Consider the following 20415-nt stretch of genomic DNA (forward strand, 5'->3'; position numbering starts at 1 on the left):
TATTTTTCTAATGGTATTGTCATGAACTTTATAATTTAAAGGGGTCATCGGATGCTAAGTTCACTTTTTCATGTTGTTTGAACATTAATGTGTGTTGTCAGTGTATGTACAAATCTACCTTATAATGATAAAAATCTGTGCAGCGGTTTTTAATTAATTTGTAAAAATAATATCCCCTTTTTCAAATCGAGCCATTCTCAGATGCCTGTCGGTGTGACGTCACACCCACAGAGGCCGCTCCCACCATAGTGATTGACATGAGCGTCTTACCTCAGATCAGCTGCCGCCCCCTTTGTTTCGATCCTGGAGCAGGGATGTAAGTTAGACAAGAATATCTCCGACTGAGTGATTGAGGTGTTGTGTTGCTGGATGTAATAATGAACATAGTGGTCGTCATTTACTCCCGACATCTGAGCCGCTGAAGATGCAGTAGATTACGTTTGTTTGTAGGGTTTTTTTATGAATCTTTGTGATCACCTTTCCTAATAATGTGCCAGTTAGCAAGTTTAGCGGCTAAACGCTAAATGCTAAATGCGGCTAAAGTAAACAGACTCGTCACTCCACAGAGAGCCTCAACCAGAATGAGATGATTTTTGTAGAGTTGATTTTGACAAGGTAAAAAGGGTGTTGTTTTATACAACCATTGAGAATTTTTAACCAAAGTATATTATAGACTTTTCATTAAGACCCTAAAGAATCATATCAACTTGTTGAAAATGGGCATCGGATGACCCCTTCAACATGTGAACTGAGGCCTGTAGAGTCTGAGGTGTAGTTCTTGGGTTGTCTGCCATTTCTCTGAGCTTTACACGGTCTGATCTTGGGGTGAATTTTCTGGGACGTCCACTCCTGGAAGGAGAGGTGTCTGTTTTAAATGTTTTCCACTTGTGAATAAACTTCAAATTGTTTGGGAATGGCCCTATTACTCTTCTCATATTGATGGCAGGAACAGTTGCTTCTCTAAGATGATTGCTGATGTCTTACCTCCTTGGCATTGTGTTAACACACACCTGAAGGCTCCAGACCAGCAAAATGCCAAAGCTTATGCATTTATAGAGGTGCTCAGACTTGCTGATGCTGAAAGGTATTTGATTAGCAGTGCTTGACTGTTATTTACCCTCTTAATTCCAATGTTAACAGTAAGGGTGTCCTAACTTTGTCACACTTGGCTTTTCCATTTTGGGTTCATTTTTATTCACTAAATAATGACACGGTGCAATTTTTTAATGTGTTGTTGTTTATCTGAGGTTTTATTTTTTCAATTTTAAGACCAGCCAAGGACCATGTTTTGTAATGATGTCTTGATATGGAAAACAATGGAATTCAATAGGGTGTCCTCACTTTTTCACATGGCTGTATTTTACTCGTAGTAATTTAATAAATGCAATAATTTAAAAGTTAAGTTTAGAAGTATCGTATCTGTATCTATATCGATGATACTGGCCTTAAAAGTATCGGTATCATATCAAAAACAAAATAAGTGGTATCGCCCATCCCTAGCTTTGACCAGCTAAGACCAGCCAACCAGCTTAGGCTGGTTTTAGCCTTTTTTTTTTTTTTTTTTTTTTTTCAGCAGGGATGGTACATGTTTCCAACCCTTTTCCTGAAAGCACAGCACATTTCTATCTCTTTCTAATCAGCTCATCACTCCATAGTAGAGCCCACGATCCAAGTTTTGTGTTACAGTTCTCATAACCCCTCGTCTGTGATTTATATATACTGATTCAGAAGTGACTAACATCTCTGTGTTGTTACAGAGGCGGGAGTGTGTGTTTTCTAGATGTGGGCGTTACAGAAGGTCATGTGCATCATGCATGACATATATGTATTTTAATTAATTACCTTTTATATAATTTTCATTCTTATAAAAAGCTTATTTAAATATGAGTTTATAGCAGTTACAGCTCACAATAAACCCAAGTAACTGAGCAGAGCACTGTTTATTGGTGCTGACAGTTAAATAGCAAGTCTTAAAAGTTTCTTTTTAATTTTATATTTATATTTGATCATTTTATCAGATGCTGTACATATTGAAAGATGTAACATGCAAAAGATTAGCATGTTAACAGTGCACTATAAAATATGCTGGGTTAATTATTCAACCCAAATGATGGATTGAGAAGCTGGGCCAAAATTTGACCCAATTTTTGACCCAATTTGATGTGAACACAAGTTTAATTGCAAACAGCTGTCTGTGTGCTAATTCCACTTCACCTGTCCATGTTTACAGCGCTTATGACAGGGAGATGTGCGCTGACAAAAAAAATGGTGACCTAAATTGATTTTATTTAAATGTTGTTTAACATTACTGAATCATCCCAAATAGTAGGTTACACCAACAAAACTAAATTTATTAGTAAGATCAGGTGCAAATAGGTTACCACTTTTTACAGTGTTGAAAAATATAAGAAAAATAAATGAAGCGGAGAGGAGAGACGTTTCTGAAAGTGCCTGCAGTGAGGAGTGTGTGCTCTTGGGTTTTGTCAGAGTGTTTTCTCTCACAATGACTCGAGTGCTGACCAGTGACTGCTGAGCAGAAACTCAACAAGCCTGAATGATGCTTGATTAAAAACGCTTTAAAGAGAGAGGGCAAAGTCCTGTCGATTCACTACAATACACAGTTTATTGCTGCTGTAAGTGTTTATTACAGGCTGTGTTTCTTGCTCTGACTGACGGTCAGGATGTTACTGGTGTGTTCAAAATAGACAAAAGAACTGCATGAATTTGTTCTTAAGTATCGGTTATTCAATATTTAACTTTTCAAAAGCAATTTTGTTTAACTGTATAAGCTGTATAACTATTGATTTGCCATCCTTCTTTGAGAAGCTTTGAGCTTCTCTTTTTTTTGACAATTTCTGGGTGTTCTTGGTTGGAAAATTAATTTCAAGGTTTCAAGCAAGCAATAATCGTTTGCTTTGGAATTAAATTGTCCTGTGGTGAGTGAAAAATGCCTGCAGTATGAGAATCAGGTATTGAGCCATTTGAATAGAGGAAATGACTCATTCTTATGTTACGAACACACAGCAATGCGATCATGGACAGAAGAAAGAAGAGCAGAGCATCATCTGATCACAAGATTATAATCAAGCTCGGATAATCTCAAGGCTACAAGCACATCTCCAGAGACACCGATGTTCCTGTTTCCACCGTACAGAATGTTATTAAGACGTTTAAGGCCCACGACACTCAGTCAACCTCACCGGACGAGGCCACAAGAGAAATCTGATGGAAAGGAAAGGATGAGGTTTGAATGGTGGAGAAACAACCTCCGTGAACTGCTGCACAGATTCAAGCTGACCTTCAGACACAGGTTCAACTCACAGCGTCTTTCATCTGCTCAATAACAGGGAGTTATACGGTAGGACAGCCTTGAGGACTGACGTACTGTAAAGCCTGACTGCAATTTTCCAAAACACCTGAACATGCCAAAATCCTTCTGGGATAATGTTCTGAGGACAGATGAGAGCAAATTATAGCTTCCTGGTGAACCACACCATCTCTTTGTTTACAGAAAACAAAATGAAGCTTTCAGAGAAAAGAACATGCAGGTAAACATGGAGGAGCTTCAGTGACGTTTAGGGCTGCTTTGCTTTTTCTTGATGCCTGTTGGAAGTGCTTGATTGTGTTTAGGCTGTCATCTAGGATGACAATCATTTTGTCAGTGCCATTTCTGTTCATTTTCTAATTTAAATTTACGTTTAGAGACACATCCAGAAACAGACATAATCCATAAAAGGGGTCATCGGATGCAAAATTCTCTTTTTCATGTTGTTTGAACATTAAAGTGTGTTGTCAGTGTATGTACAAATCTACACTATAATGCTAAAAATCCATGCAGTGGTTTTTAATTAATCTGTAAAAATAATGATCCCATTTTTTAAATGAAGCCATTCTCAGCATCTTCTCTGTGTGAAGTCACACCAACCAAGACCACTTCCACAATAGTTGATTGACACTGGCGTCTTACCTTAGACCCACCCTGATGAGCTGATTGAGCTGAGAACAGACTCTGGAGCGGGGGAAGACAAGAATGTCTCCGATTGAGTGATTGAGGTGTTCTGTTGTTGGATGTAATATTGAATATAACAGTCATCATTTACTCCTGACATCTGAGTCGCTGAAGACGCAGAGGATTCATGTTACATTTGTTTCCTCGCCCCTGATCTACATACTAGTCTACATTCACGCGAATCATTCGTGATTCGTGAGCTTCACCTACAGCAGACGTGAGTATAAGGGTTTTTTGTGCATCTTTGCAAATCGCCTTCGTTAATAATGTGCTAGTTAGCAAGTTTTGTGGCTAAATGCGGCTAAAGTAAACAGACCATCTCGTCACTCCACAGTAGAGAGGGGCGGCACGAGCAGAGCTCATTTAAGGGAATATGCAACAGAATGGACTGATTTCTGCAGAGCTGATTTTGGCAAGGTAAAAAGGGTGTTTTTTACACTACCATTGACAGATTATAACCAAAGCATGTTATAGACTTTTCATTAAGACCATAAAGAATCATATCAACTGGAAAATGGGCATCTGACGACCCCTTTAAGGATATATACTGTAAATACATGAAAGGTTAAAATAATTAAGATGTTTTCATATTTTTGAAAGAAGACTCTTCTGCTCACCATTGCTGCATTTATTTGATCAAAAATGCTATTACTATTTCAAATGACTGTTTTCTATGTGAAACTATTGTAAAATGTAATTCATTTCTGTGATCAAAGCTGAATTTTTCCAGATTTCAATATCACATGATCCTTCAGAAATTATTCTTATCATTTTTGGTGAATAAAAAGTTCAATAGAATAGAACAACATCTGTTTGAAATAGAGATCTTTTGTATCATTATAAATGTCTTTACTGTCACTTTTGATTATTAATGGGTCCTTGCTGAATAAAAGTAAAGTTAATTTTTTTTTTTTTTTTACATTTTTAACATTTTAAAAAAATCTTTACTTACCCCAAACTTTTGAATAGTTGTTTATAACGGTTTCCACAACAATATTGTTCAGCACAACTGTTTTCAACATTGCTAATAATCAGAAATGTTTCTTGAGCAGCAAATCAGCATATTAGAATGATTTCTGAAGGATCATGTGACACTGAAGACTGGAGTAATGATGCTTCATTTATCTTTGATCACAAAAATAAATTACATTTCAACAGATATTCACATAGAAAACAGCTGTTTTAAATTGTAACGATATTTCAGTATTATTTTTTTTACATTATTTTGGTCAAATAAATGCAGCCTTGGTGAGCAGAAGAGATTAAAAATGTGTCTAAATCAAAAACATATTGAAAAACAGGAAAAACTGTGGGTTATATGGAAAAGAAAAAAATGCAAGGGTGCCAATATTTTTATCCACGGACGTGTGCAAGAAAACATCATGCATCAGTGCCCCTCAATGCACCAGCAAACATGCTTCTGTTCAAGGGTGTGTTTAACTCACTGATTAACTACTGTTGCATGATACATCCTTTGAGAAACCAATCAACTACTCACAACTCTTTCATACTAACATGACAGAATGACAGTAATGACAGAACTTGCGACCATAGTTGGCAAACGATGCTTTTGGGAAACTCACTCCAGTTCTGCAGCGCTCCATCTAGCTGTGTGTAACAAACGCTTTAGATGTAAGATTTCCTTCGTGCACTTTGCAGATTCCATCCATTATGTTTGCAACATGTAGAAATATGAAAGCCACACTAGATGAATTTTGAGCAGGTCATCCATTAATGTATGGCTCAGAGGTTTCACTGAGCTCCCTGTGGCCCTGTTCAGGGTGTACAGATGATTTGTTATTGTGATGTCTGTGTTTCTTTCTCTCTCTGGCTCTGTGTGTGTTTGAGAGTACAGTAAGAGGTCAAAGTATGACTGTATTGATTTTCTTGATTGAAAAGATGCTCTGCAATCAGGCAGAACTACAGCTCAGGATCTGGACACAGACTGACCGCAGGGCAAGAAAACAGCATGTGGGTGGACGAACTTCACAAATTTCACTGGTAAACAAACCTGAATCTCTGGACTACAGCTAAAACGAGATTTGCATTATTGAAGTGAGCTGAGGATTTAGTCTTTGATTGTGTGTGAATGAAATGCTGCATCAGAGATACTCACAGTCTGAGAATCAGCAGAACAACGCTGTATCCTGAACAGACACGACCAGATGAAGTGACGAGCAACAGGACATTTTGTCGATTGCTTCATTATTATTTCTGCAGCGTTGTGCCTCGCACACTGTGAATTCTCATTGGTCCAAAAGTTACTTATAAACAAACTCTGAGCAGAATGTCTGAGGAATCACAACTGCTGTTGGGCTCCTTCAACTTCTCTCAACATAAGGACATGGTGAAGTGATATGGACATGTGATACAATCAAAAATCTGGAAGCATTTCATTGCAGCACAGTTATTATTCAGAAAAAATCTGTGATTTTACTGAATCAATATGAGATGACAGCTTGTTTTGCTCACGTAGCTTTATATATTTATCCAGTTTATTAAAGTGGTGTTTTATATGCACTAATGTTTATTTCAAAATATTGACTGAAAGATCCTTATATGCAGTGCTGGAGATCAGAAAATGAAAACAAAATGAAAACTTAATAGCTCAATGCATGACATCAATCATTACAGCATCATATTGCTATTCCTCAAATGCTCTGTTGCTAGTAGCGTTTGGTTCAGTGCAGCATCACTAGCATTTTGCAGACTTGACCTAGAGAAAAATAAATCTATATACCAGTCCATTAATTAATGTCTATTGAAAAGATTAATAATCCATGAATCGGGATAGAAATTTGTACAGATCAAGCACTTTTACCAGCCAAAACAGCTCTAAACTGTGGCTGGATTTTGATGTGAGAGACAATAGGACTCAGATCTTATTGAGAGATTTTGTTTGTTTGTTTGTTTTTTGTCTTCTCAAGATTTTAACTGATGGACTGGAGAGGTGTGGATTACTTGTGGATTATTTTATCAGCTGTTTGGACTCTCATTCTGACAGCACCCATTCACTGCAGAGGATCCATTGGTAAGACAGTGATCGAATGATACATTTCTACAAACCTGATGAAGAAACAAACTCATCCTAATCTTGGATGGCCTGAGGGTGAGTACATTTTCATGGCAGACCATGATGCTAGGTGTACACCTACGGCTTCCTCTCAAGAAATGTCTGTAATAACGAATTCAGCCCAAACCAATTAATGCACACACTACATATCAACTGTTTTATAGATCATCCATCTGATTACTGTGCTCAGACCTGCCTGAGCTCAATCTTTAAATATCTCCATCCTCATAAAGCTGCATGGTATTGTAACACATGAATACATCAATCAGAGCTGCGATGTGCTGCTCAAACTGTGCAGATCAGACTGAAAAGATCAGGGGTTTCACTGCAAATCTGAACTGGAATTCTCAGACAGGATCTTCAGACAGCACAATCTTTTACACACTTTTTACCACATTTGTGTCTTATCACTAGTGCTTCTGCTGTTCAGAAATAACAGCTTCAGTCCTGCTATCTGTATGGTCTCACTGTGACTGTGTGGAGAAGGTGCAGGAATCCCACAAGCACACAATCTGAAATGTTGTAAACATCATTAAACGTTGTAAACATCATGAATATTTGCAGGAACGTAATGTCATGACAGCACTAACTCTCTGATGATGCCATGGGAAAAATACAATAAAATCTCATACCCTTTTCTCTAAGAAAAGCACACTACCTCAACAAATGAACTCAGCACCAAACAGTTTCAATATGTTTACTACATTACAGTATTTGCATCCTTAATATTTTTGTAAAATATTGTTTAGCAGGGTAAATTCTATAAGGATAAGTTGTTGACAATATTAGCTGTAAAACATTTAAAACCAATATGAAACCTAAGGTGGCGTGATCAACATCTCTTTGGAGAATGAGAATTATAAAATAACCTACCTAACATTTAATCTAAACTGGCAATTGTTGGATATTAGTCTTTGCCTAATCAGAACTGGGACTTCAGCAGACATTGCACCTGAATATTACAGCCAGCTGCAGCTAATATTTATGAGGAAGCCACCAATTGTTCATACCAAACAGTAATTCAGGTACAAACACTCACGTCTGTATGAAATGTACCTATTGTTCCATTTGGGGACACCTGTGAGGTGAAGATGATCCTAGATCCCTTTAAAAGTCCTTTTCACCTTGACTTAGATTAGCGTCGTGTAATACTGGCATACTGAATTGCGATTGGTCTTTTTCCTTCATCTATTTTAGCATCTTTTAACACTTTTAACACGAAAGCTTGTTCTAGAATCGGAAGTGTCATGACAACAGCAAAAAAAAAAAAAAAAAAAAAAAAAAACACGACAAACTTACTTCAACTTCAACGCGATTCCGCCCCCGCGTACAGCTTCATTCAGATGAAAGCGGAATCTAACAAGTGCCGAAATCAGCCGCTTTCATGATGAGTTATTTACTCTGTGTAGTCAATAACTCTATACAAATGAGTCCGTTAGAATCTCTCCCGTCGCGTAATTACACTAAACGGGACACATGCTTGATAAAAGTGTTTTTTTTTTGTTTTGTTTTTTTTAAATTTTTCTGTCAAGAATCATTGTGAAAAGTCAGACTGTAGCTCATTTCTCATTAAGTTTTTCCAACGCTATCTACAGCTAATATAAAATAACAAACATGAAACGCTTTATTGAGGGGAAGAACTTTGACTCACCTGCATCTCAAGCGTCCGTGTACTTCTGCAAGGTGAATGAAATATCCATCTTCAGTGGAAAAGAGTCGACGTTTGACGCTTCTGCTGGGGTATCCGGCGGCTCAGGTCGGTGTGTTAGTGGACCTGCTGAGCTGTTTCATCAGGTGTGCATCTATGCGTCTCCTACACACACCTGGGCAGATCCCTCTGACAGCCCCATCATCATCATCATCATCATCATCACGCTGTGTCCGAGCTCTGTGTGTGATGTGAAGCCTGAGAACAGCAGAGGGCTCCTCTCATCAGCTGCCGAGGCTGGAACCATGGTGACGGGATAACACGTCATGATACCGATAACACGCTTCATCATCTGCTGGTCAACGACACGTTGTATGCTAAAGGCTGCCTATATAGCCCGTTTATTAGCATGATATATTAAAAAAACGACAACATCTGAATACACACAGGGTACAACGGGGATAAAGGCATCCCCTAAGAAAAAAAAAAGATGTGCTTTTCACTGTGCCCAAAGTGTATGATTGCAGAAAAATACATACGTTTGTACTGAACATTGATGGAGCAACAGATTAATAAATCATAAAGTTTTTTTTTTTTTTTTTTAGTGATGTATAAAATAATACTTGTTCAAAACAATCACTTTAGCAAAGTTTGTGCTACTTTCTGCTAATTTTGATTTTTTTTTCAATAAATATGCTGTCATTAATCTGTTAATATAAAAAAATATATTTTAAAATACAGAAACATAATCATTTTAAAATGTAAGGATTCTGAAAGCATTGAAGGAGATCCCATAATAATTTAATATATATTTACAGTAGTAACAACAAATAATATTTTATTATATGATATGATTAATAGCATGTTTTTAAATATGATGGTTTCATTCTAAACATGTTGGTTATCTTTAAGATGGACACCCAACATGATATATGATATTTACCATCTGAATCTAACAATGTCATGTCAACAAATGAAAAAGTCAGCCTTCTGTTAATCATCATGTTATTGTGCCTTTTAGCCCCAACAGCAGGGGCGCTTTTTACCCCAAATACCATACTTTTACATATTCTTTCATTATTTAAAAACTGCTGTTTTAATTATCTTAAACAAAACTGAAAATCATTAAGAAGACATTTGTCTCAAAATACATTAAATAATTTTAGCTATTTAAATCTACAACATTTTTAAAAACATCAAATATTAGATCAATTAAGCACAGAGTCGATTTTGTGCAGCTGCGTGTCAAGGATCACACAAATTTGCATGTGCATTTTGAAAAGCGGATGTTTTGGAAAGTGCTACACCATGATTTTCTGCGATCTAGTGGTTTAGAGGAAAATAATATCAAAGGTGCCTTTTACTCCGGAGCGCCTTTATCCCTGTTCTACCCCTGTATACGTTGGGTCTAAAAATCTAAGATCAAATTCTTTTGTTTTTCATTTAAACCTGGCAATAAATCTTTCAGGATTTTGAAAAACCTAAAAAAGATATGTTATTTTATTAATTGTAAATCTTTCAGACTTTGCATTATGTGTCTAATCAAATAAAAGCACTGTTTGCACTGATGGCCAAATTGTCCACTTTTTGGAACAAGCAACTAAAAGCTAAAAATACTGGAGTACTGTAAATTGTCACAACGGCAACCTGCTGTTTATTGGCGCTACTACTTATACACTGTAAAAAATAAAAAACTCAATTTGTTGAGTCAGCTTAAAATAATTTGTTACTCTGCTGGCTTAAATGTTTAAGTTCAGTCAACTAAAATAAGTTTAGTCAACTTGAAATGATAAGTTGTACTAAGTAATATTTGTGTTTGCCAAACTTAACAGATGGGTAAGTAACCCTGCTGCCTTAAAATTTTAAGTTGATTTAAATCAAATATCTAAGTTGTCACTTAGTATAATTCAACATTTCAAGTTGAATAAACTTTTTTGTTGACTGAACTTAAAATTTTAAGGCCGCCAGGTTACAAATTATTGTAAGTTGACTCAACAAATTGTTTTTTACAGTGTGTTAATCTTTATTATCAGTTATTGATGGACTTACAGCAAATCAATTAATGAAATACCAAACATGGTTAAAGTTTTTAGTTATGGATGTTTTTCTGGTCCTTACAGGACAAATTTTTAGTTCAAATTTACCATCATATCATTACATATTGACTTTTTCAAGACTCTTCATACAGTCTGCATTATGAATCTTGAACAAATAATTAATTAACAAAGTTTACACAACCTGAAGCACTGCATACATTTTATTATCAGTATGTCTTATCAGTATAGAATATAATATGAACATCATTTTACCAAATGGTAAATCATTTACCAAATGATTACCACAATCATGATCAATATTTATGTTTATATGGTACTCCAACTTTAAACAATACAATATGGCAAAAATACATACATACATACAAACATACGTACCATAGTAAATATCCAAAAAAGCAGGGTAGTACCAAAACACCATGGTAAATGGTTTGTTAACAGTTCATCTGCTCCATCTTTTAGACATAATTTCTATGAATTTTCTACATTTCATTCTGTTTGGCTTGTAGGAATGGGAGAAAAAAAAAACCAACTGAACAGTAAAATGAGAATTATCACGCTCTGTTATGTCATTTGAAAGCTATCAATGTGTCTCTGACTTATTGAAAACTAAGGTTTATGCATAATTAATATTCATTGTTGCAAATATCACACCTCCCAAAAGCGTACATTATTTATATTCAGCTGTTCTCTGTGGTTTAATTAAGCCTGCTGTGTGCTTTTAAGGAGAAGCTTTGATTTAGATTCAATGCAAAATTATCTCCGCTGTCAAAAAGCCCCAGGAGCAGTTTAAAAAAGAAAGGGGCAATGTAATTACCAGGGTGAGAGAAAAACCATCCAAATCTGCAGCTTAAAGGGCTCATAATGACAAGTGTAATTATAAGTACATGTTTAGATTCACAGATGCTTCATTATTGTTCAACAAACCTGCTCCATCTGGGAGTGCTTTTTCAGACTCATCTAATACAGTGAAATATTGCCTCATTTTTAGCTCCTATCTTCGTCTGATCATCACATGCTGTGAATGTATTTGCTTTGATTTTGCACTGTACTGTAGCTGATGTACAGTGTGTTTTATTAGAGAAGAGTGAGTTCTGAGTGTTAAGCAGGTGTTTTCTCTGAATCTGTTGCAGTAGTGTCTAGTGTAGTATCCTGTCCTTTACAACTGCTTAAAGGAAGAGTTCACACAAAAATTAAATTCTGTCATTTACGCACGCTCATGTTACTCCAAACACAAAAGAAGTAGTTTAGCAAAATGTTCATGCTGCTTTTTCTTATCACACAAAAAAAGTGGACTGGGGCCTATAAAAGAACATCCAAAAAGACGTTCATATCACTTGTGCTCTATATTCTAAGTCTTCTGAAGCTCAATCTGAAGTTTCTCAATCTTTTTGACCGCGGTACGTATGAAATGGCACAAATCCAGCAGTAGACATTCCCTTAAAAATAGACAGAAGTATTTTGACCTCCAGAACACATGTGAATTGAAGTTCAGCACTTTGGCCCGTATCAAAATCAATTTAAATGAAGGCTTGCCAAAATCTCTTCTGCTACATTTTTCCTCTGCTGTTTGCTCTAGAGGTGCACAAATATAGAAGTTACACAAATATAAATGCTGCAGGCAGCGCTAGTCATGCATTTCAGCTAAACTATGCAAAAAAGAAAAGATTCGCACTAAAGCACTGATTTTTACCCTCAGTCATTTTATGTTGTAGCATCACAACCCAACACATGTTAATTTACAGACAATCTACCGTATAGAGAACACAAGATTAGAATTAGCGAGTCACAGATAATATTATATTGAAAATTGTGTGGCAAAGATGTCCATAAGGCTTTGAAAGAGCCCATCCATGAATTTGTTGAAGTGCTTAAAGAGATGTTGACGCTGAAACACATTCATTTTGATGTGAGAGAAATTAAATATTCATCAGAATGACTCTTGTGTCTATTATTAATGACTGTTATGTTCTGTTGTTTTCCAATGACTATTATTTTGATCATGGACTCTTAGTTTGTATTTTGTTTTATTTCTGTAATAATCACTTGCCATTTTTCTTTGTCGTTTATTTGTTTCCTTGGTTGCAGATCATCAACTATATATTACCTGATATTATTATCAGATATTCACCTGTATCTACTATGTGCAGAGAGTGACATCCGACTGGTTTTCCCAGATTGCATCACAAATAAATAGCCTCCACTGGTTCTGTCAAGCTTTATGAATTCGGTGGTTCTGTTTAGCAAGATGGCCACTCCAATCATGCCCAGGGCCATTTTTTCCTCTCCTCCAGTTCTGCCATGGACTTCATCAGCTCATCTTAGTTACCTTTCTGCACCGCCAGTTCACGAGGGACCTCAGACCTCACTGGCTCAACCAGCTCTTCAGGCCAGATTCTCAGACCACCGACTCCACCTCGGTCCTCCGATTCCCCAGCTGTGACACAACCCTGTGATCATTCGGCTTCCCCTGCCCTCCATCTCTCCAGCTAAGTGTTGGTACTCTGTCGCATCAGCTCCACCTCATTCTTCTTTAAATCCTTTAGCTTCATGTGAAGCCCACCAAGTCTGCCTCTGTCTTCCAGTTCTGCAGCTTAGCATTGGCCTCAATCCTTCAGCTTCACCTGGGTTGTCTTTCTCTCTGGCTCTGCCTTCATACTCTGTTCCACCAGGTCTGCCTCAGTCTTCTGATCTCCCAGCTCTGCCTTGGCCTTCCGATCCTTCTGCTTCACTTGGGTCCTCCATCTCTCAGGCTCCGCCTTGCTATACTCGTCCACATTGGCTCCGCCTTAGTCTACCAATCCCCTAGGATCAGAAGACCAAGGTACCTTGGTTGTCTGATCCTCCACCTCTGTCACGGTCTTCCACTCCTTCAGCATGCCATGGTCCACAGCTCTGCTGGTCCTCTTTACCACCCACAAATGTCTGCTGCAATCTCCTCCATTTTTGGTTTTCTTTGTATGGCGACTAGTGTGGGGCGAGGGGCTCGCATTTAGATCCAACGCTCTGCATCTGTAATTGTCTCCTGATATTTTAAGGGCAGTCAGTCATGAAATTTACTTGTCCCACATCTGCTAACCACAGTCATTGCAACGCTGTGTAATTGCCTAAAATAATAATCGCATGTTATGAGATTCTGGCTCTTTTATCTGTTCTGTCTGTATTATTATTATAGTGTTGACTGAGAGATTTTTTAAAATAATAATAATAGTAGTAATAATGTTATATGAGTGGTCAATCATATCATTCAGCATTAAAAGATTTCTGAATAATGGCAATTATCCACAGTGACACTGTATAAGTGCTCATCTAGGCAAACTGTTTGCTGCACTTTATCTGTTTGTGTTCAGTTTATCTGGATAATGTACAATCAGTTGGTCATTATTACAAAATTAATCGCTTTGGGATACAAAATCTGATTACCCCCTTTTTTTGTATAATGTTTTTTCCCCTTTTGTGATAGTGGCATATCTCTGAGACTTATTAATCTGGATAATTAAAATACCTACATAACGGAGCTACAGAAATAGCGATACTCATCCAAATATAGCAGATCTACATATAAACATAAACAAATGTCTAAATATTACAAACCGTTAGAAAGGTGTTTGTGTTTGTCATACACAGTCATATTTTTCCTGTTGTAGTTTAGGAAGGGAACAACATCTGAGCTTTTCAGATTAGAACAAATGTCTGAACATCATTAAGTTGTCATTAAATCAACAGCATCCCACGCATGCTGTCAATCAGACCGTCTAGACATCTCTAAGGACAACACCTCTGAAGACTTCCTTCTGGAGAAGGATAAGTGTCAACTTAAAGACAAGACTAAAGATGTGAAGAGCTGTAAAGAATCAGCATTTCATATGTTATGCTGCATGTTGCAATGTCCTTAAAGGGATAGTTCACACCAAAATGGAAATTAGCTGAGAATGTACTTACCCTCAGGCCATCTGAGATGTAGATGAGTTTGTTTCTTCATCAGATTTGTAGAAATGTGTCATTCCATCACTTGCTCATCAATGGATCCTCTGCATTGAATGGGTGCCGTCAGAATGAGAGTCCAAGCATCTGATAAAAAACATCACAATAATCCACATGTAATCCACACCACTCCAGTCCATCAATTAACATTATGTGAAGTCAAAAGTTGACCCAACCTCAAATCTCTATAATGTTCCTTATGATGGTCTTTGGCTCAGGACCCTTCTTCAATGTATGTCTGTCGGTTTTGAATCAAAAGAATGCGAACCATCTAATTTATCAGTATTTCTGCATAAACTGGTCATGAAAGCTGATCTTCAACCAAATCAGTTCAGTGTTCAGTATGCATTAGTGTCTATAAATGGAGAAAGTTCAAACACAGTGCTGTTGGTGGTGAAGAAACAGCAGAGCCACATAAGACTCATCTGAGCTGTAAAGTATGGTGAGGGCCTGGACAGTTGCTGTCATGAATGTAAAAACGAATTCCCAAGTTTACCAGGACATTTTGAAGGAGAATGTAAAACCGTCTGTCCTACAACTGAAGCTCAGCGAAAGTTAGATGAGGACAATGACCTTAAAGCACAGGAGTAAATCATCAACAGAATGACTTCAGCAGAGGAAAGTCACCAGTCCTGACTTCATCCCGACTGAAGGGCTTTGATCTCAAGAGAGAGATTCGCACTAGATGTCCCAAAATCCCGCTGGACTGCAAGAGGACTAGGAATGATGCAGAATTGCTCCTGACCCCTCTAACCCTATTACTTCTAACACACAACTGTATTTTGTCTGTGGTACATTAATATGTCTGATCCCTAACGTGACACTCAGCCTGTCTGTGCCTAATGAGGCCGTGTGGTGAGGAGACTCATCTGAGCTCTTCTGCTGGCACAGCCGCTGTCATGATGCATTTACGGTCTGGACGGATAACAGTGAGACTCTGCTCTCTCATAAAGGTGTATATCTCAGACTGCTGTGGATTACTACCAGACACCACAGCAGGTCCTGTCAAACACAATGTGTGCACAGTCATTGTGTTGTAGTAACAAGTCCAAATCTCCAGTTCATTTCAGAGTGTTGCAGTTTCTTTATCTTCCATTTGTCCTCTAAAAGTAAGTCTCTCACATGCATGCACATGTATTTTTGTATGTTCGTGGGGTCTTTCCATTTACTTTTTTGTTGTTTTTCTACAGAGCTAATCATATTTTCTTTCCCCTAACCTTGACCCCTACTAAAAAACCTTTTTGCATATATGAAAATATTTATTGGAGCTTCAAGTGCAGGTTTTACTGTCCTAGAGGGGATATTTGGACGAGCATGTATTTGTACTCTATGACAGAGGACTCAGGTGTAAACTCTCTGTGTGAGTTCCCTGTTCAGATGCAATGTTGAGAGCTGTCACGTCTTATATATACTTTTATAGATATGCTGTAGGTTCTCTCTTTCTGTGGTTGATCGAGGCTTTTGCTTTGGATATTATTTAGTCCATTTCCTCAGGGACAAGGATCTCACTCCTTGTCCACAATATTTAGCAGCTATTTTGACTCTGGGTCTCCATGTCACAAACACAATAGGAAACACGTCCCATCTCTATGACAGATAGACAGCAGTGCTCACTCACTGATCCAGATCGATAAATGCAGCGACGAGATGTGTCGAACATTTACAAATCATTATGCGCTTCACATTTTCACAGCAATGCTGCAGAAGAACCATTCTGGGTTCCTCAAAGAAACTTTAAAGTGCACAGTTATTAAAAGAACTATTATTTCTTAGTTCAAAGAACATTTCAATAATCTGAAGAACCTTCTTCCAGAACCTTTTGTGCAAAGAAAAATTTCCATGGAAGTTACAGATTTTATCTCACAGAACCATAAATGGCAATAAAAAGCTGTATTTTTAAGATCGTACATGTATATAGTATGGAGAAGTAAAGTAACTTCCAAGTGTCACTGCCACTAGTTATAACTAGTTAACTAGTTATACTGTCACTAATGACTTAAAGAAGTCTTTTTACAGGAACAACCCTAACCCTAGAGCAACACTGTTGCCAGTAAGTTCCTGTAATTAAGATTTACAGTAGCAAACTGTACTTAATTTGCTGTTGAAAACTGTACTGTTTTACTGTAAATTTACTATTAAAAAAATCCAATTCATCAGTGTACTACTGTAATTCATTCATTTTAATATAGATTTCATTAGATTTTATCATTTTTATATTGAATTCATTTTATTTTTACTCTACATAGGTACTACTGATTCAGTTAAAACAGATTACAAAATATCAAATTCTTTATTTAAAATATTGCATGTATAACACTTAAAAATACAGTCTTCCTCTGGATTTATCTTTACAAAGAATCTTTAGGCAACAGAAACATAATGGGGAAAAAAGACAAGCAGCGAAAGAATACACCGCCATCTGCAAAACCCAGGTGCTGCTCCAAAACGTGGCCACCACCTTTGCTCACCATCCACTCTGTTAGTGACAGAAATGTCTTCTCTGAAAAACAAGTAGAAGAAATGGCACATTTTTAAAAGGAAAACCCTGCACAGAAAAATGCAGTAAATCTTAAAATTCCAATTAAAATCATAACAAACTAATTCTAAAATTAGAAAGGCAGCCAGCCATAAAAGTTGTTTAACCTAGCTGTAACGAGCTCACAGACGGAGGCGGAGTCGTGGGATCCATATGCGAAAGTTTAATAACGTAGTCAAGCAGGCGAGGGTCAAACAACAGCAAACGGTAACAACAGAGATAATCCACAACGTAAACGATAGTCCAGGCAAAGAGTTCAATAGGCAGGCAGAAAACAAGGCAGAGTGAATAAACAGTCCGGTCGGCAACGATATAACACACAAGGGAAAACGCTCAGGATTGATAGTAAACTATGCAAAACTTCGCGAGGGAATGCCCGCGAAGCCGGGGTATAAATGGCCGCCGAGGGGAGTTGACCCGGAGAACCCGGAACCGGAAGTGTGGGTCCCAGGTACGGGGTGGGTAATGTCATGTTAAAAGTCCGGTGAAGGTTCCCGCTGACGGCGTTTAGAGGGAGCCACAGAGGCCGCCGTGGTGACAGAGCCCCCCCCCGCGAGCGACTCCTGGCGCGAGGAGGTGCCCGTCGCCGGGGTCTACCCCTTCCTCGGGTGCTGGTCGATCTGGGTGATTCGTGTGGAACTCTGTAGTGAGAGAGGGGTCCAGGATATCTCCGGAAGCGACCCATGACCTTTCCTCTGGGCCAAAGCCCTCCCAGTCGACCAGGTATTGTAACTGACCTCTCCGGCGACGGGAGTCCAAGATGGTGTTTACCCGATAGACCTCCTCGCCATCCACAATAACGGGGGGTGGTCCCTGGAGGGCGGCCTCGTCTAGGTTCTCCACTCCTTCCGGGTCGCCAGCGGGCTTGAGCAGAGAAACATGAAAAGTGGGTGAGATGCGGTATTCAGCAGGGAGATCAAGACGGAAAGATATGGGTGTAATTTGTTTGATTATTTGGAAGGGACCCACGTACCTGGGATTTAGTTTCTTGCAGGGCAGGCGGAGTCGCAGGTCTCGGGTTGACAGCCAGACCCATTGCCCCGGTTCGTACGGCGGATTGGGGTGGCGCCTGCGGTTGGCCTGGGTCTGGGTGCGTCGCACTGCCCCCTGGAGGTGAACGTGAGCCTGGTTCCAGGTTTCTTCGCTGTTCTGGAGCCAGGAGTTTATGGCCGGAAGTTCTGAGGGTTCCCCGGACCAGGGGAACATGGGAGGTTGAAAGCCCAAAACACATTGGAACGGCGTGAGGTTAGTGGAAGGCTTGTGCAGGGAGTTTTGGGCGTATTCCGCCCAGAAGAGGTACCGGCTCCAGTCCGCCTGACGATTCTGGCAATAAGTTCGTAAGAAGCGTGTTAATTCCTGGTTTAACCTTTCGAGGGTGGCTTCGATGCCAGGGTGACCGGAGCTTGGGACAGAGTGTACCTCCGACAGGACTCGGGATCTCAGGTTTTGTGGCACATAGGTGAGGTTGACGGGGCATTCCGCTGGAGGAGGATCCTGGGTTTGAGCCTCCGTGATCTCAGTTATGATATCCCAAGCCACCGGTGCAGCAATGATGGAGGTGGGTAATACCGGCTCGGGAGTCCTGGCAGATCGACCGGGTTCATGAATTCGAGAGAGGGCATCGGCCTTGGTGTTCTGCGAGCCGGGGCGATATGTTACTTGGAAATTAAAGCGGGTGAAAAAGAGGGCCCACCTTGCCTGCCAATGATTGAGCGTTTTGGCGGACCGGAGATATTCAAGGTTCCTGTGGTCGGTTAGTACCGTAAAGGGGTGTTTAGCGCCCTTGAGCCAGTGTCTCCACTCCTCCAGTGCCAGTTTTATCGCTAGCAGCTCGCGGTTACCTACGTCGTAGTTACACTCAGCAGGTGTCAGCTTGTGGGAGTAGTAAGCACAGGGGAATAACTTGGGTGGTTCCCCCTGCCGCTGGGACAACACTGCTCCGACGCCGGTAAAAGATAGCTAAGATATGACCACGAAGGGTCTCTCAGGGTCTGGGTGGTGTAGGATGGGGGCTGAGCTGAATCTTTGGCGGAGCTCGTCGTAGGCCTGCAAGGCTGCCTGGGGCCAGATGAGACGTGAGCTGCCTTTTTTAACCATAGCCGTGAGAGGGGCCGCCACGGTGCTAAAGTTCCGTATGAAGCGTCGATAAAAATTGGCGAACCCGAGGAAACGTTGAAGTTCCCGAAGCGTAGAGGGCCGAGGCCAGTTCAAAACAGCTTCCACCTTTCTCTCGTCCATAGCTATCCCCTCAGAGCTGATTATATATCCTAGGAAGGAGACTTTATCTTGATGGAAAGCGCATTTCTCCTCCTTGGCGTAAAGTTGGTGTGAAATGAGTCGTCGAAGAACGGCCCGGACGTGTTGGACGTGCTCGGAATAGGAGTTAGAGTAAATCAGGATATCATCAATGTAGACTATCACCCACTGATTTAGCATGTCCCGGAAAACCTCGTTGACGAATGCCTGGAAACACGAAGGACTGTTGGCCAGGCCGAAGGGCATGACCCGGTATTCGTAGTGCCCCGAGGTGGTGGAAAAGGCCGTCTTCCATTCATCCCCTGCACGTATCCTGATGAGGTTATAGGCAGAGCGCAGGTCTAGCTTGGTGAAGAGTTTGGCCGACCGTAGTTGTTCTAGAGCTGAGGGGACGAGGGGGAGAGGATAACGATACTTGACGGTCACCTCATTTAGGCCGCGATAGTCTATGCAGGGGCGGAGCCCACTGTCCTTCTTTTTTACGAAGAAGAAGCCAGCTGAGGCTGGCGAGGTGGAAGGTGTAATAAAGCCCTTGGCCAATTCCTCCTGGATGTATGTCCGCATGGCCTCTGACTCTGCCTGGGATAGAGGGAAAATCCGTCCCCTTGGGGGAGTGGCTCCCGGGATGAGGTCGATGGCACAGTCCCCAGGTCGGTGTGGAGGTAGATGGGTGGCCTTGGTTTTGCTGAACGCCTCCAGCAGGTCCTGGTACTCAGAGGGTATAGAGTTGGTGAGGCTGTGTGCTCGTGGAGACTGGGCCTGAGTGTGTGAGCAATGAGGATGGCAGTGTGGTGACCAATGGGTGATGGTACGGTCGGTCCAGGCGATGGTGGGTCCGTGTTGATTCAGCCAGGG

The 20415-nt window shown here is 39.8% G+C and overlaps 1 protein-coding gene across 2 annotated transcripts in view; it reads right to left on the reverse strand.

Moving 5' to 3' along the window:
- The window catches only part of LOC127182606 (5-hydroxytryptamine receptor 1E), a 35518-nt gene extending 26556 nt beyond the window's left edge, over positions 1–8962 (reverse strand). The window contains exon 1 of one of the 2 annotated variants that reach the window (XM_051137968.1): positions 8734–8962. The gene's annotated coding sequence lies outside the window, so the exon portion shown is untranslated. Of the gene's footprint in view, positions 1–8138; positions 8197–8733 lie in introns of those variants that run through there. The other variant, XM_051137970.1, reaches the window with a different exon arrangement.
- Between the last annotated feature and the right edge of the window lie 11453 nt (positions 8963–20415).

This window comes from Labeo rohita, chromosome 20, assembly GCF_022985175.1.
Source record: "Labeo rohita strain BAU-BD-2019 chromosome 20, IGBB_LRoh.1.0, whole genome shotgun sequence".
In the NCBI taxonomy this organism is placed as follows: Eukaryota; Metazoa; Chordata; class Actinopteri; order Cypriniformes; family Cyprinidae; genus Labeo; species Labeo rohita.